A 17912-nucleotide genomic window follows, 5' to 3' on the forward strand; every position below is an offset into this window, starting at 1 on the left:
AGTGCCATGAACTGTGCGGAAGGGATATTAGGTCAGGTGCACACTCCGGGTGCTGCTGTGCTCTCACTGTCCAGGTGCTGCTGTGCTCTCACTGTCCAGGTGCCGCTGTGCTCACTTTCCAGACCGCAGCTCTCGCTCTGGCTGCGCTCTCGCGTGCATCCCTCCCCGCCCCCTATCATTCACTAGTCTTCCTCCAGCAGAGCTCTGGCTCGCACAAGCGCTGAGGCTGCAGGCTCACACAGGTGCATCCTCGTCTCAGAGAGGCTGTAGGAAGCCGCCCTTTTATTTCCGCTGTCCAGCGCCTCGGACCACAGGCCTCTCTGCTGAGAGCCCCTTCAAAAGCGGCCGAGCCGGATTCCCTCCCTGAAGCACCGCCGAGACAGGTAACCTTACCGTAGTATTTGCTGCTCCAAAACTTGCTGGTAGTTTATTTTACTTTAACCTCTCAAGAATACTGTATACATGCGCTTTTCTTTTTCGGAAGTGTCATTGGGATAGGCATGTTGCACGAAGATCTTTATAGCAAAGACTCTCGCCCTTTGAGCGCTTTTCATGTGCTTGGTACCTATGACCGGAAGGTTAAACACATGTCAGTCGCAGGCACACTGACCGTTCGAGCTACCTTCCTGTGTCGAGAACCCTTAGCCTGAGTGTTACACACACATACATGCATCTCAGTAGTAGGCACTCTAACCCGTTGTGGTATCTTTTAGTGATTGGAACGTAGGGTCCTAAGTAGGGTAAGCAGGAGCCACGGAATTGCCGGGACACTCCCGGTTTTCCGCCACCTGTCCCGGCAGATTTCGGGAAATTTAGCTCATGTCCCGATTTTAAAAGAGGGTCTCCTGCAAAACGGTGGGAGATATTTTTTTGTTTTCCGAAGCAGAGATACTTAGCAGGTGTTATCAGAAAGCAATGTAACTGAAAGACGTTAAACTGACTCGGAAAATTGCATTTTGTTTATGCTCTTAGTGCCTCTTCTGTAACGGTATGCTGATGGGCGCTGTCATTCCGTGCGTTTGGCTGAAGTCATATTGAAGTCCTTGTACTATTTTTATGAAATGTCCCCGGTTTTAGGGTTTAAAATTCTGGTCATCCTATCCCGGCGGTTCACATACATCAGATAATAAAACATTGTAAATACTTTAGCCGTGTTACCGACAATGAACCTGTGACCCGAGAGTTAGACCCATAACTCAGCGGTAGGCACAGGGACACACTGAGCTATCTATCGTAGTGGTAAAAAGTCCGGGGTTCCTGGACGTCATCGACACCCGAAACAATGCATCTCAGCGTTCTCGCGTTTGGAGGTTCGAACCCTCGATTTAACTCGGATGCCCTCTGCCCAGAAGCGTCAGCGTTTCAATTGTGTCCTTCTGGGTGTGTTCAAATAGAGGTCAGACTGAACCAGCATGTTTATGTCCAAGGGATAGCTCAGCCTGGATCTGGGGCTCCGACGCTCTAACGTGGACGCAGCGAGAGGCAGGAGGAGAAGCTCTGAACTAATGGCTACAGCTACCGGTTTAGGAACTGCTCCAATCTCAGCTCCGCACTTGAGTTACAACTGTGTGATTTGTGGCGAATCCCTTAAGCTCCTTATGTCCAAATCGTTAAAGTGATGAAGATGTAAATATTGAATGTGATCGTCTAATTCAAATGACTTAATGAAAACGACCTTATATGCCCCAGAATGCTTTCTTTAATATTACAGGCAGACAAGCTTTTCACACTTGACCAAAACGTGTGAGCTTGTGCAAATTACTTCTTTTCAATGCTCCCAGCTCCATTTTATCGCAAAAGACGTAGGACTTCACAACATCACTAAGTGCTGCGCACAAGTTAATGTGGCCTAATATAGAGAGACATATGCTCATCCGAGCAGGACTACGAGTGAATGGAAACGTGCTTCTTTTGGGGCGCTCCTCTGACCACGGTATTGCAGTGTAGTGTTTATCTATTACCGCATCACAGCCCGTTATGAGGCGCCGAAGCACATTTTTTTCACGTGTCGCACCCACACTGTGCCTGGATGGCAAAGTGGTATATTTGCTGCTGCGCTTAGTGGGCACTGTTTTGGATGTTATGCTGAGGGACCAGAGTGGTGTTTTTATCGTGTTTTGCGCCTAGCACAGTAATAGAGGAGAGCATGAGAAACGCGCCAAATTAGAATTGTAATTAGTTGACGGATAAAATACTATCCAGGTCCTCTGTTATGTTTCGTTGTTTCTAGTATGCTACAGGCAGCCAATGAGGACGCCTCCCCCAATCCCCCCGCCTCTTTCCTCCGTAGCCCCGTGAAACCAGCCAGCGCGGGATTTCCAGAGGGGTTCCCTATTTTTAACTCTGAACAACTTCCCTTCAAGCCAAGTCTGATCACGAAATGGGTGCTCCCAGGCTGAACAGAGAGGTTGCCATTATTATTCTTATTTGTATAACGCTAAATATTAGCATTCATCAGAGTTCCACGGGCTCCTGATGTTTGCAGCAGGCGGAACCCTTGCGGCACACACAAAAAGACACCCCGATTTTGCACAGGATCACATGCATTTAGGGATGACCGATAGCCGGGATTGGAATGTACGTCAGAGCGTTAATTACCAAGGAAATTAACTGACCAATGACTTCATTTCAACATGCTCACTTACATCTTCCCGGAAGTACAGTCAGAATATACTCCGACTGTGAATACGTAGTGCAAGACAGCTGTATGGAACACGCAAGGATAAAAAAAGACAATCGTTTTAACGGGACTTTGTACATATAGTGCTGACATGCAGGGCCGGCTTTAGGGCTGTGCTAGCGCTGCGCCCGCACCGGTTGATGACATGGATTGGGGGCGCCCACCTCAGGGGGGCTGTGCTTAGCAATAACTTAATGAAACTTGCGGTATAAAAAAGCACCTACTGAAAAGTTCCTTGTGCGCCCAGCCGTCAGGAAACAATTAAAATGTCCAGATACATCTTGTGATTAATGTTCCTGCTAGGGCGAGAGATGGGAGTTTTGTCCAGGGGCAGCTTTGACTCTCCATAAAGTAGTGTAGAGGGTTAATATGCCTGCTGCAAAGAACAGAACTATATTTTCTGTGGATGGCTGAGTGGATTAGTAAAGCCAGCCTTTACAAGCTATTTAAAACAAATGAATGTATGTGGAAGGGGCAATGGACAGACGAGGGGCACATTTGCTAGGTGGTAGTGAAGGAATCCAAGGAGGTGGTCATGGGGTGGGGGTATAAAAAATGATTGTCGCACAGGACACCACCAGCGCTAAAGCCAGCCCTGCTGACATGGCTCATGTGCACACCTCAAGCAGGTTCTACCTGCTCAGAAAATTAAAGCATCCACCCGAAGCCTTTGTTTGAATTGATGGTCGCATATTCAAATTCCATGGGATCCACTCAAACTGTTATCCCTCCAACATTGCCAAAATGAGTGGCGTTGAGTTAGGTAATCTGTACTTCAGAGTCAAGATGCTCCAAGGATTGAACCTGTGCTTTACAAATGCACACATTAGGTTAATCAGATGATAAATACTTCATCTCCAGCCCCAAGACCAGAATTCCCATCGCTGCACGCCTCACAAAAATCTGGGGCCCTGGACAAATAATTCCACTGCGTTACTAACCTTTTATAAAGGCACATGCCAGTTATTAGTACTATGGCGTATGCTATAATTATGAGTAATGGAAGGAGTGACATAAGATGTTAATTTCCATTTTGACGATGTACAGCGATTATATACGCTTATTGTAGCTGTAATTGGATTTATAATAAGCTTACAACTCTTGACTAGACACCAAAGTGTTGGGATCAGAAGACACTTCATCACTGGAACTGACCCGCTTAAAGGGAGTGAGCACTAAAACATGTCTAAGTACTGTGTGCTTTAGAGCCCCCAGTGCCGTCCGCTTGTCTACAGGAGAAGTTATTTTATTTACATCGGGCCTATAGTTACAAAGTAATGATGCAGCGTGGCACCGCAGGCCATTTTGCAGCGCCGCGTCATTAGTAAAGTGCAGGGATGCTTCGTATTTACAGCAATACGAAGCATTCCTGTACTTTCCTCTGCGCCACGCACACTTGGTCCATGGTGCAAGGGTGCCTGTGTTGCAGGGATGATTGTTTATGTGAAGGAAGGAACACAAACCTGCACATAAACAATCATTAATGGTGTTTTGCTCCTTCTGCAGCACACATAGAAAGAGCAAAAAACAATGAGAAATAAAGCCATTTCTCATCATTGAGGCCCTTTTACACCACCCCTGGGGTGGCGTAGGAATCTGACACATTCCCAGCCTTGCAAATCTCCGAATGTGTCATATTCCATGGGTATTGCGTGGGCATACCCACAGCTACACAAAGGAAAACCCCTTTCACACAGAGTCACGCAAGAAAGGGGGCCATATTTACAAGGCCATGAAAAGTAATACTAGGTGTCTTTATGTGGCCTTGTAAATAGGTGCTGGCAAACTGTGCAACAGAGCATCACAAAAGTGACTAGCAGAATTAGTGTGCCGCAGGGGCGTTATAAATATGCCCTAAGAAGCACAGCTACTCATCAAAGTAAACAGGGAGGAGAGCTGGATTTAACGAGCGGGCTATGAAAGGTACAAAGACTCCATTTAACGGACTTTCCTGATTTTCTAAAGCTCTTACTCTTACCATTATATTTCTTCTTCCTGTACATACAGATTCATCCTTTTGCTCTTGCATTTAGCAATGGAACAATTTGATACTTTCTTTCACTTTACCCCCCTTAGTACTCAGGCTCCTTTGTCACACTTCTCATGCCCCTACATGCTGCCTCTCTGCAAGGAGCTCACTTGTCCAGCATCCCTATGCGTTTGAAAGCAAAGGATCCCATGTACCGCATCCCTCACACCTCTGCGTGGTGCCCCACTTTTTGTCAGCACAGAGCTACAGAGCTTCCCATGTTCTCCATTCTTCATGCCTCCCCATGCTGCCTCTCTCTTTCAAACTCTCCCTGTCTTTCTCAGCACAGGGGACTCTATGTCCTACATCCTTCAAGACTCTGCATGCGGCCTCCCTCTTTCAAGCTGCCTCTCTTGTTTAGCACAGAGGGTACTGAGTCCCACATCCCTCTGTAAGCTTCCTCTCTCTTTCATGCTGCCTCTCTCTTGTTTAGCACAGAGCCTCCCATGTCCTGCATTATTTGTGCCTCCTGATGCTGCCTCTCTCGTTGAAGCTGCCTCTCTCTTGTTTAGCAGAGAGGATTCTGTGTCCCGCATCCTAAATACCTCGGCATGCTGCCTCTGTCTCTCCACCCTCTGTCTGCATGCAGTCTCTCTCTTTCAAGCTGCCTCTCTTGTTTAGCACAGAGGGTACTGAGTCCCACAACCCTCATACCTCTGTAAGCTTCCTCTCTCTTTCATGCTGCCTCTTTCTTGTTTAGCACAGAGCCTCCTACGCCCTGCATTCTTCATGCCTCTGCATGCTGTTTCTCTCCTTGAGCTGCCTCTCTCTTGTTTAGCAGAGAGGATCTGTATCCCACATCCTTTGTGTCTCTGCATGCTGCCTCTCTCTTTTATGCAGTCTCTCTCTTGTTTAGCAAAGCGGATTCTGTGTCCCACATCCCAAATACCTCTGCAGGCTGTCTCTCCTCCTCGTAACAGAGGGTTCCACATCCAGCATTCCACATGTCTCTGTCTGGTGCCTCTATCTTTCTGCACCGGGTATGCCCAGACGTTTGTCCCGTGCTCACTGTGACACTGAATTCAAGCTAGCCTGGCAGATGAAGGTGATACCCTGAAATCAGTACGAGGATTACTGTTTCTGGTCCAAGGAGGACCTGGCGTGGCAGTTTAGGCTGGACTGTTCCCATAAGGAAGAGGGTCAAGACTGATTTGCATATGGCTGGGTCCAAACTGGGATGGCATGGTGAGCAAAAGAATTGATGGCTTGAACCCGGATCTGTGATTGGGGTGAATGTTTGCTTGGTTCCGCATTCGGTCCATCATTTGTGTTTGTTTGCCTCTATCTTTCTCAGCAAAGAGGCTCCCTTGTGCAGAATCTCTCATTCCTCTGCATGCTGCCTCTTTCCTTCTCAGCATTGATAATTTTGCCATCCCTCACACATTAGCATTCTTCAGCACAGAGGATACCATGTGCTACATCCCTCACGCCCCCTGTAAACTGCCACTGCCCTCTCTGCATCCTGCCTCTCTTTTTTCTCAGCACAAAGGTTCCCATGTCCAGCATCCCTAATACATCTGCAACCTGCTGCCCTCTTCCTAAGCACAGAGGATACTGTCCCTAGTATCCCAAATATATGTGCATGCTGCTGGCCTCTTCCTAACCATAGAGGATACTTTTCCCAGCATCCCACATGCCTCTGCATGCTGCTAGCCTCTTCCTAACCACAGAGGATACTGTGTCCAGCATCCCACATGACTGGTCATGCTGCAGCTTTCTTCCTAAGCACAGATAATACGGTTTCCAGCATCCAACCTACATCTGCATGCTGCTGCCCTCTTCCTAAGCACTGAGGATACTATGCCCAGCATCCCACATACGTCTGCATGCTGTTGCCCTCTTCCTAAGCACAGAGAATACTATGCCCAGCATTTCACATGACTTGTCATACTGCCGCTCTCTTCCTAAGCATAGAGGATACTATGCCCAGCATCCCACATACAACTGCATGCTGCTGTCCTCTTCCTAAACACAGATAATACTATTCCCAGCATCCCACATACATCTGCATGCAATCACCCTCTTCCTAAGAACAGAGGATACTATGCTCAGCATCCCGCATGTCTGTGCATGCTGCCACTCTCATGCTCAGCACAGACGATACTGTGTCTAGTACCCATCATGCCTCTCCCTTCCACACCCGCTTTGCACAGAGGTTCCTCTGCTCATCAAGTTCCCATCCCTACCTATCTACCATGCCAGTAGATGAGTTCTCCTGCATGGCTAAATAGTGAAATACCAGACATTAGTAGCTCACAGACAGCTCATTTTACTTTGCATTTTAGTACTGTGGGTTTGTTAAAAAAATACAGTAACTAACAAAATTCAAATTAGAATCCAGAAATGGATGAGGTACTCCGGTTTAACATGGATGACTTCCATATGGAGAAAACCATAGAGGACCCCACCCCCTTCTCATAATATTAGCTGCCCTACCTTGGTGAGTGCTCCTGTGCCTGACCTGCTGAGTAACCTTGCCTGACCTCGTTTTGGGTTTGTTGTGTGAGACCATCAACGGCAAACATATTGCATTCCGCACATATTCTAAAAGGCTTCGGTTCAGTCTCTTTCACCCATTAGATTTTTTGACTCAGGGAACTTCAGCCATCGGCCTGAGCCTTTGCCAATAATAGCTTAGATCAGTCCACTCGAGTACTTTAGTATAACCTTTCAATTCCATATTTTGGTGTATCCCTCTCACTGCATGCAATGTATGCAAGACTATTTTAATTTGAAAAACCTCACTTCGCCATCATACATTAAACTCTTATTCCTCTTTTAGGCATTGTATGCACAAAGCACTACTTTTCAAATTGATTTGCACGCAGCTCGTATGTTTTTTGTTTGCCAAACGAGTAGGATTTACCAGCGCTCGTATTCTTTATATTCTGGCACATGTAGGTCTCCGAGCATTAAGAATATAACAAAATGCAGGTAAGAGTTTGCAAAGGAAACATTCAGGACTGCAGGGCAACTTCACCCACCCTCCCCCGCCTCCATTTCCAACACTGTGATATTTGCAAAAACCCCACAACATGTGTCTTCCTTTGTATAATGAACTGGCCTCCAAGTGGCGAGACATTCTTGCGATGCACCTCGGTCTTGACATGCTGATGCATCCGCACACCAGCAATGAGTCATTCATACACAGAGCTCTCGCAGTGCTCATCTACCCGATATGCAGTGCTTCCTGGCATCACAATACGGTGACAGTACTCTTCAATGCACTGCAATGAACTAAATGATGTTGTAGAATATCAGCACTGACATGTTTACGGAGCTCTCACAAAACACCTACGCTCTGTCTTCTAGTGTCTTTGTGTGCTGGAATCTCAACAAGAAGCACCAACATCACTTTAAACAATAATTCAGAATTAATTGAGCTGGTTAACCGAGGATAGCAGTGTACCTATAGGAAGAACTGGTTTACCATGGAAGATACATCTTCGATTCCTTTTAGTGTAGGTCAGAGTACATGTGTCTGCTGCACAGATGAACCTGTAACCTGCTGGTGACATGTTCTGATGCCGGAACGCAGGGCAGATGCTTAGCTTGCTGAGTGCACCCTGCAGATCACAGATCTGACTACTATGAAGCCCATCTCAGACTTTCACCCGTGTATGGTCGAAGTAATACGTGCAATTTCTTGATGATCCTAAACAACTATAATATGGAAAGTTAAACATTAAGGCAAACAGGTGAGCCCCCTGATCATCTCCCACAACTTAAGCAAGCTAAAAGGAAGATCACCTGTCTGACCCTCTCCCTTAGATGTTACCTGTCTCCTATAAATGCCAGTCCCAGATGTCCCCTGCACATCCACTTTGATCTCCCCGCTCCCACTCCAGGCCTTTGTGCTGTTCAAACATCTTCCCCGTAATTCTGCTGAGGCTTCCTTATTTGCCACAGCCACTGAACACTCCCGTCATGTGCCCTCATCAGTGCTAGGTCTGCAGTGAAAAACACCTTTTACACTCATGAATTCATCCTGGATAATGCAGTGTTTAATTTGTAAATAAAAATAAGTTCATGGGCCAATCTTTTTCATAGAAGCCCGCTGCTGGTGCTGCCAACCAATAGGGTTACAGAATATTAAAGCTGTCTTGTCTTGCTTCTGCCTCATGCCTCTTACTTCCACCATCCTTGCTGCCTCTTTGTCACTGTTGGCGCTTCTTTATCGTCACTGCTTTATTTATTTATTTATTTGTCACAGTTTTCTCTTTCCCCTTTCACTCAAGGACCAATCTATAATTTGGTCAAGTGTCTCCGATGCAAGGTGGTCAGAAGCCCATCCACCTCTCTCGTCTCTGCTGCCATCTACCACTCACCCAAGAAATGCCTTGCTTGCTTCCATTCACAATCCCTGATCTTGCCAATGAATTCTAACCATCTCTCACCAAGCTCTCACTGAAGGTTACTTTAAAGTCTGATCTCTTTGCCCCTCTGATACTTAAACCAAAACATTTACCCAATTGGTTAATAACAAACCCACTCAATATTGTCTCAACCTGCTGCTCCCCCTGATAATCTAGCTCGATCTCAATGGGTGGTAACACCTGGTTGAAGTAATCCATGCCTAATAAAGTTCTACATTGATAGTGAGTTTGACAGTCACTCTAAAAACTCTCAGTACCATGACCATCTTACCCTGCTGAGATTCTGGACAAAGTACAACCTGAAGCCCTCAGGCAACTGTTCCTTGAAACTGGAACCGCTTATTCACATTCCTAATCACATTCTAGATTACTTGGAACACAAATTAGCCCAAGCTCTGGATAGTCTGGCTCCAACTTCTTCAAACAAACTATGCCACTGAAAGCATAATAAATGGCAATTCTAGCTAATTAAACCTCAACACAGTGCACTGGAAAGACATTCGCATAAAACTACATTTTGTTCTGATCGTACACCCTCCTTCATGCACTGAAAACCCCCAAAATCTGCTAGACAAAGAAAATGAGTACTTTCAATCAAATATTTAGAATTCATCAAGCTTGACCAAAAATGTTTCAACATCTGCTAGGAGATTATGTCTCCTGCTCATCATCCAGGCCACTCAATAATTGTTTGTGGAAATCTCCTGTCAATCTTTATCAACAAAACTGAGACCCTAGTGGCTTGCATCGCTACCTAACGTCCTAGAGACTCTGGCCCTTGCACTCCTACAACCGCCTGTGTATAACAACTCTGTAAGCTAGTACCGGTGCTTGAAACCAATAGTTTCATAATCGTGACAACCTTCAAAAATATTCTTCATCAAAAAATCATTTCCCTGGGAAATATGTAATGACAAACATATTTAACCTGCACCTCAGAACTCTAACACCCATCATCAGCAGCTGAGTGAATTCTTCGCTCTCAGCTGGCACCATGACTCAGGCCGTAAAACATGCAATCATCACCTTTAGTTTACATAAAACAAACCCTCCTATGCTGCCAATTGTCCTCCACATGGAGTGAAATGGCTTCCTAGGAACTTTCAATCAGGCTTCAGACTGTGTCTGGGCTCTAAGACCACTCTTGGAAAAGTCTGGTTAATCAACTCCCATAAGCAGGGAGACCCATGCATATTGACCGAGTTGACCTCTCAGACACCTTTTAAACCAAATAACATTACGTGCTAATCAAAAGATTGTCCACTTTAATCCGCATCAGAGGCACTAAATTGTCATGGTCTGTGTAATTCTTTAAAAGTGGCTCAATTCAGATCTACTGTCCCCATTCATGTAAAAAATATCCAACATCAAATGAGGTGTTTCCGTCTCCAAAGCTATTCAACAGCTACATATTCCCCTTTTCTGTCATCTTACATTCCTACAAAATAGGTTACTGCAAGTATGTGGATAACGCACAGTTCTATCTAAACCTACCAACGCAACTACCACATTGACTAGATTTAGTGGGGTAACGAAACTTGAGGGTGCCCCCTGCAAAGACATGAAGGGCCCCTTCCCCATGACCCAGTCAGGAGCTCTCAGGCCGGGGCCTGCCATCCATGCAGAGTTTACTGTGGTGATGGAGGCCCCTGCAGCTCGAAGCCCCCACCCCCGCACCACGGGGTCTGCAGGGGCTATTGTTACGCCAGTGGCTAGATTCAAAAGATTTGGTGATTGAACTCTTCATGTTCTGGACTTTTCACTGTGGAATTCCCAGCAACTTGTTGTGAGAATGACTGTATAAATCAGGAACATCATTAAAGAAGACTCACTTATTCTTCCTGACAGCTCTATATTACAATCCACGGTTAGTCAATTCTCCTGATTTGCTCTCCTTTGCCTTGGATAGTCAGATGCCTCCTTGACCGTCAGTGCCGAAGTTTGGATTACAATATACAGAGGAAGCATCTCTCAGGACAGAGAAAAAAAGATAGCTGTTTATATATAACCGGTGTTTAGTTGAAGTAGGTGTTAAGTGGGTTAGATGGTTGTGGTGGTAGGGTTGTGCATGTTTAGATAGATGCATCCAGATCACAGACTCCAATCCCTACATGTTCACTTACACTCTGATGCTTCGGGTTTGATAAAATGAGTACCATTAACTAGGTTAGCAAAAACCTCTGCTTATAACACAAGGATACTCTTCAGGGCAAAGGAGCACTCTACAAATGCATGTTATGCTCAAGATGGTCTTCAAATGCTAAGTAACACATATGCTCACCCGGACCCTCGCTGAACCTAATGATTAATATCTTAAGGTGGCCTGTTTGTATCAAGCTGCCAGCGTGCTGCTGCAGGGTACTATCCGCCATGAGAAGCAAGATATGTCTTTGAAATACTTCTCTTCATCTGTGCATTGAGTGCCAAGATGGTCGACTCCCCATAGGCAAGCAGAAGTATAGATAAAATCTCACCACCGTTCGCAGTGGTGGGATGTCCCCGTGGTATTTCTTGATGTTTATTTTTAGATATCTGCACTGGTATAGGAAGATTGCCAAGGGACCTAATGCAATACTAGAAAATGGGCCCTTCAAATGCAAAGTGTGCAAGCCCATCCTTTTCTTTGGTATTTATTATTGATCTAAATGTACATTTATAGCTCGGCCTCTTTATGAACGATATTAAAAGTAACTGGTTTTGCAGTTAGGAAAAAAAACGGATGCTAGTATAAACATAAAGGTCTAAAAAGTAAGCATAATCAATTTTCACCACTGCCACTCCTGGGCCAAGAATTAATTTTTCAAAATGGGGCCAACTGGTCCATATTATAGAATAACCTCTTTAAGGAGTTTCACAAACCTATACGTCTTGGAGGAAGATATATATGTAAATATATATATTCGGGATGCATACATATATACTACCTACTGGGAGTCACCAGTAGGTAGTTATAGTTAGGACCATGTTTCCATAGAAAACGCATTTTTCTGACTTGCCTATATCTTTGGCACCGTTTGACGAATCTTCGCAAATCTTTCCAAAAAAGCTGTCCCGGTGATGCTTGTTGCACATGTGCACATGGAAAGTTTCGGGGTGATCCGTCAATTAGGGGCCGAGAAAAAGGGGTGGTAAAAAAAGTTGTGTTTTCCATGTTAATTCTCATAGGACCTCTAGACACGACTACAGCCCAAACCACTGGGTGGAATTACCCAAAATTCGGCATAAAGCTAGCTTTCGGTACCCAGATCATGCTTTTGGTTTTTTGGTGTAAATCTGTTCCGTAGTTTACGAGAAATTAAAGAAAATCCAAATTTGTATATCTCTGGCCGCGAGTAAATAGTGAATATTCACAAATTTTCTCGAATGCACACACAAATAGAAGCACTGAAAGTGGCTGGTCACAACCTGACTAGAATGTTGCAGCAGCCATTTTATGTTATGGGAGATGGTCCGATTGGCTGAAAATAGAAATGATAAGTGGTATAAGAGGTCAGGGTGGAGGTACCCTGATGCCAGAGGTGTGATATAGGGCTGTTTTAGGGTCAAATTATTGGTTAAAAAAATTATTTTTCTTCACCATGCGTGGTATCCTCTATCCTTGAATATTCAAGGATATTCAAAGATACTCAAGAATATGCAAAAGAAAAAAAATAGAACAAAATTTCACATGCTCATTCACACACTTATCATTCACTTATACATGCACTCAGAGACTCATGCACCCACTCCCACTCCCACTCAGGTACTCATGTACCAACCCAGACCCACTCATAGACTCACACACCCACTTTCAGACCCACTCAGACACTCACGCACCCGGTCACAGGTCCACTGACAGAGAAAGACCCTGTGGCCAAACCTCGCTGCGCACAGGTAAAAGCCATGCATGGAGTTGGGTGGTTCTAAGGACTTGGCAGCAGGGCCTGGCAGCCAACCCTGTCACGAATGGCTTAATTAACGTATAGTAATTAAAATGACTTTAAATTAAAAAAAACAGAAATTCACTGAAAAAACAAAGGTTACGGAGATGGTATAGTTAGGTTCTGAATTATTCATACAAAACCTTGGAAATTCAGCTGTTAGAGTTATTTCAAGTGACTATAACTCGCACACTAAGGTAACTATAACTCCCGTCTTCACCATGCACAGCTAATTACTTCATATATTATATCATTGATTACATCTATAGTATATTTGGTTATATCACTGCAACATTCGTACTAAAATTATTGATAAGAAAACTGTGCATGGCAAGGGCGTAAGTTATAGTTACCTTAGGGCACCAGTTATAGTTACTTGAAATAAATCTAACGATAACTGCTGAATTTCTATGGTTTTGTACGAGTAAATTCAGAACTTGACAATAACGTCTCTGTAACCTTTGTTTTTTCAGTGAAAACATATATATATATATATAATATAATATGTATTACCTACTGATGGTTGCCAGTAGATAGTTATAGCTAGGATCTAATTTCCATGGAAAAAGTGTTTTTTGACTTGCCTATATCTTTGGTGCTATTTGACGAATCTTCACGAAATATTCCAAAAAAGGGGTTCCAGAGAACCAGAGAATGTACATGGGAAGTTGTGGGGTGAGCCGTCAAGGGGGGTCTGAGAAAAAGGGGGGGAGGCGTTAAAAAAAAGTGCATTTCCCATTATAATTTCCTCAGGGATTTTGAACGACTATAGCCCGAACTGGTAGACGTAACTACATCAAATTTGGCAGAAAGGTAGGTTTTTATCCAGAAGAAGCCTTTTTTTATTTGGTGTAAATGTGTTCAGTAGTTTTTGAAATATTAAAAGAAAACCAAATTTGTAGATTTGGAGATGCTAAGGCTTTGTGAATACTCCCAATCTCGTACAGAGATCTGATTGACTGCTAACACTTCAACCAGGAAGTGGTGGTAGCCATTTTGAGACCCGGCTTCAGCGGAGTCTGAAAAAAAGGTGAAAGAAAAAATAAAAGAGGGTGGGGGACTGTTACCCTACCCCTCTAGCCTTGGTCCAGGGTTCCCCCCGGATCACCTCAAGGCTTAAAAGTATTTTTTTTTAAATCACAGTGAGACAAAACAAGCGCGGTCTCCTGCTCTGGCTTTGTTTTTTGCTCCCAGGTAAGCCAGGTACCGGTGGCATACCATAAAAATAGAAGTAGCACACGTGCCCCCCTCCTAGGGCTTATGAAAGCCCCGGGGACAGCCACTTCCCCAGGGCACTGATTTTAATGTGTGCAGGGAGTGCCCACACTGCACTCCTGCAACCCGGGGCTCTCCAGCTCCCTGGGGCAAATTTCTATAAATACCTGCAGGGGGGGGCCCCCCCCAACCCCAGGGACCACCACCTTTCCGAGGCAGTTAAATATAGATATGCGGGTGGGTCCGCTGGGCCCAGCCATGGCCCGGGAACTGGGAACTGTCACCTCCCCGGGGCAAATCACACTAAAATAATGCAGAGGGGCCCACGCGGCTACCCCTGCAGTCCTGGGCACCACCACCTCCCTGGGCACAAAAATTACTATTAAAGGCAGAGGGCCCATACGGCCACCCCCAGAGCCCCGGGGCCACCACCTTCACGGGGCTAAACATCAAATTAATGTGTCCTAAGGTAACTATAACTTGCAACCTTGCCATACACTGTTAATTACCCCAGATATTACAGCACTCATGACAACTTCTTTAACACCATAAAAAATATAAATGAAACATTAGCAGTCAAATTATTGAAGAAAAAACTCCATGGCAAGGGTACGAGTTATAGTTACCTTAGGGTGCAAGTTATATTTACTTGAAATAACTATACCTGCTGAATATCTAAGGTTTTGTGCGAGTAAATTCAGAACCTAACAGTAATGTCAGTGAATATATATATATATATATATATATATATATATATATATATATATATATAGATATATATATATATATATATACTGAAAAAACAAAGGTTGAAGCTCAGTTATAGTTAGTTATAGCTAGGAAAACTTATTTTCCCTATACAAGCAAAGTTTAGACTACACAAACTTTAAAAATTCTAAAGCTATAGTTATAACTTTCATTGACAATTTATCAACCATCTTCAAATTATTATAAGTAGCAGACTTTGTTACACATTCTTTTAAGCTCACTAAGCAGACAACACTAACTATAGCTCACCACTCTCCCATGCACTGTGTTGTGACAAATAATGTAATTTGAGTTGTTATACGGGTTGTTATAAATGCTATGTTTTCACATGCTATAAGTGATGTATTATGCAAGGGTGTAAACAGTGCATGGAAAAGTCAGGATTTATAGTTAATGTAATGTGATGAGTGAGGTGACATTACTGTGTTGAGAGTTTCGTGACTTATAGTTAATGAAGGCGGTGAGTAAATTATAAATTGAAGTTATAATTATAACTTTTCGATTTTTAATGTTTGTGTATTTTACATTGGGTTTATGCAGAGAGAATACATAACATATTTCTAACTATAAACTATCCTTAATGTTTGTCTTTTCATTGTATGTCAATGGTTTTCAGTTTTTTAATCAAAATGTGTTTCAAATCGCAGTGTGCAGTGTCATTGATTTAATGTTGTAAAGTGGAGTTTAGTACCGTACAGTGAAGGGGAGTGGAGTACAGTCTAGTGTTGAAGAAGAGGAGTTTTGTTTTGTGGAATAGAGTGAAGCTTACTGGAGTGACATAGTATACAGTGGAGTAAAGTGTTATACAGTGGTGTGGGGTGGTGTCATATTGTAGAGTGGAGCGGCATGTTGTACTGTGTAGTAGCGTATTGAACAGTAGAGATGAGTGTTGTACAGTGGAGTACTGTCGACTGGAGTGCCATGAAATGGAGTGTGGTAGAGTGGAGTGTCATCAATAAAGTGTTGCAGCGGGACACAGAGTGTAGCTGAGTGTTGTAGAGTGTAGTGCCACAGAGTGGAGTTCAATTGAGTAGAGTATCATATATAGTACAGTGTTGTTGAGTGTAGTGCCGTACAGTAGAGTGGCAGAGGGTCTTGTACAGTGTAGTCTCGTATAATGGAGTATCATTACTTGTGAGAACACAGTGCCTGGTAGAGTGCTAGTTATAGTTAGTGTTGTCTGGTTAGCAAGCTGAAAAGAATGTGTAACAAGATCCTCTACTTATATTAATTTGAAGATGGTGGCTAAATTGTAAATGAAAGTCATAACTATAGCTATGGAATAGTTTAAACATAGTTTGTGTAGGGAAAATAAGTTTTCCTAACTATAACTGAGCTTTAAGCTTTGGTTATTTCATCGATCATCATTTTTATTTTATTTTAATAAGAATGTGTTTCAAATCCTAAGGTCCAGTACCGTAATTTTAGAGTTGCTATGTGGAGTGTCGTACATTACAGTGGAGAAGAGTATTGTAATGTCTATTGTCAGACTAGAGTATTGGAGGTTGGAATTGAGTGAGTAGAGTAGAGTGTAGCAGCATATTGTACAGTGAAATAAAGTATTATACATTGTAGTGGCTTGGTGTCTCATATAGTGAAGTTAAGTATCATAGACTGGAGTAGTGATTTGTACAGTTGAATGGCGTATCGAACAGTAGGTAGGGTGTCATAGACTGTCAGAGTGGAATAGAGTGTTTTAGAGTGGAGTAGGGTGAAACAGAGTGTCATAAAGTTGAGTATTGTCAAGTGGAGTATCATAGAGTACAGTGGAGGAGAGTGTTGTAAAGTGGAGTGCCATGTCATATAGTGTAGTAGCGTATTGTAGAGAGAAAGTGAGTAGCATGTCCTTGCATGTCTAACAGTGCAGTACAGTGGCATAGAGTGGCCAGGCATAGAGTGGAGTAGAGTCTCATAGAGTGGCATAGAGTTTAGTACAGTGTTGTGCGGCGTTTCATACAGTGGTGTAGAGTGTCAGACAGTGGAGCGGTGTAGAGTGGTGTATAATATAGTGGCATAAAGTGGAATTAAGTGCAGCAGAGTAAAGTCTAGTGGAGTACACTGGAGTGGGGTGCAGCAGAGTGGAGTAGAGTGTCGTGGAGTGGTGTGTCATAGACTATAGTGGCGTAGAGTGGAGCAGCATAGCATACAGTCGAGTGAAGTGTCATAAATTGGAGTACTGTGTTGTACGGTACAGTGCAGTCGAGTGTCGTACAGTATTGTAAAGCCATATAAACTGCAGTAGAATAGAGTGGCATACAGCCTAGTTGATTTTTGTAGTGTGGAGTGGTGTACAGAACAGCGCAGTGTTGTAGAGTGTGGTACACTGGCTTGGCATACAGTGTTAAGGAGTACAATGGCACTGAGTGGCATAGAGTGGAGTGGCATACAGTAGAGTAGTATAATGGAATACTGTGTCAGAATAGGGTGGGGTAAAGTGAGGAGCAGTAGCATACAAAGAGTTGCGTACAGTATTGTATAGTGGACTAGAATATTGTAGTGTGTCAAACAATGGAGCTGCGTAGAGTAGATTGTTTTATAGTAGCAAAGAGTGAGGTAAAGTCTCGTACAGTGCAGTAGAGTGGAGCGAAGTGGTGTAACATAGTGTGGAGTAAAGAACAATAGAGTGTATTGGGGTGTCGTAGAGTAGAGTGGCATGGAGTGGTGTGTACTGCTGTAGCGTAAGCAGTAAACTGTTTTAAATTGGAGTGGGGTCTTGTACAGTAGAGTGGAGTACTGTGTTATATAGTAAAGTGTTGTATAATGGAACAGGGTGGTGTACACTGGAGTGTAAGGGCATAGGTAGAACTTCGATTTGAACAGTAGAGTGTACATTGTTAGAGCGGAGTAGAAAATAATAGAGTGCCATGAATTGTGGTAGACTTTTATAGAGTGGGGTTTTATAGAGTGGCGTAGAGTGTCATACA

General features: G+C 43.8%; 1 protein-coding gene across 1 annotated transcript in view; it reads left to right on the top strand.

The window, feature by feature from the left end:
- The first annotated feature begins 209 nt into the window (after nucleotides 1–209).
- Nucleotides 210–17912, top strand: part of LOC138261495 (glucagon receptor-like) — a 562622-nt gene continuing 544919 nt past the window's right edge. Inside the window, exon 1 of the mRNA XM_069210480.1 lies at nucleotides 210–383. The gene's annotated coding sequence lies outside the window, so the exon portion shown is untranslated. The remainder of the gene's footprint in view (nucleotides 384–17912) is intronic.

Source organism: Pleurodeles waltl, chromosome 10 (assembly GCF_031143425.1).
Source record: "Pleurodeles waltl isolate 20211129_DDA chromosome 10, aPleWal1.hap1.20221129, whole genome shotgun sequence".
In the NCBI taxonomy this organism is placed as follows: domain Eukaryota; kingdom Metazoa; phylum Chordata; class Amphibia; order Caudata; family Salamandridae; genus Pleurodeles; species Pleurodeles waltl.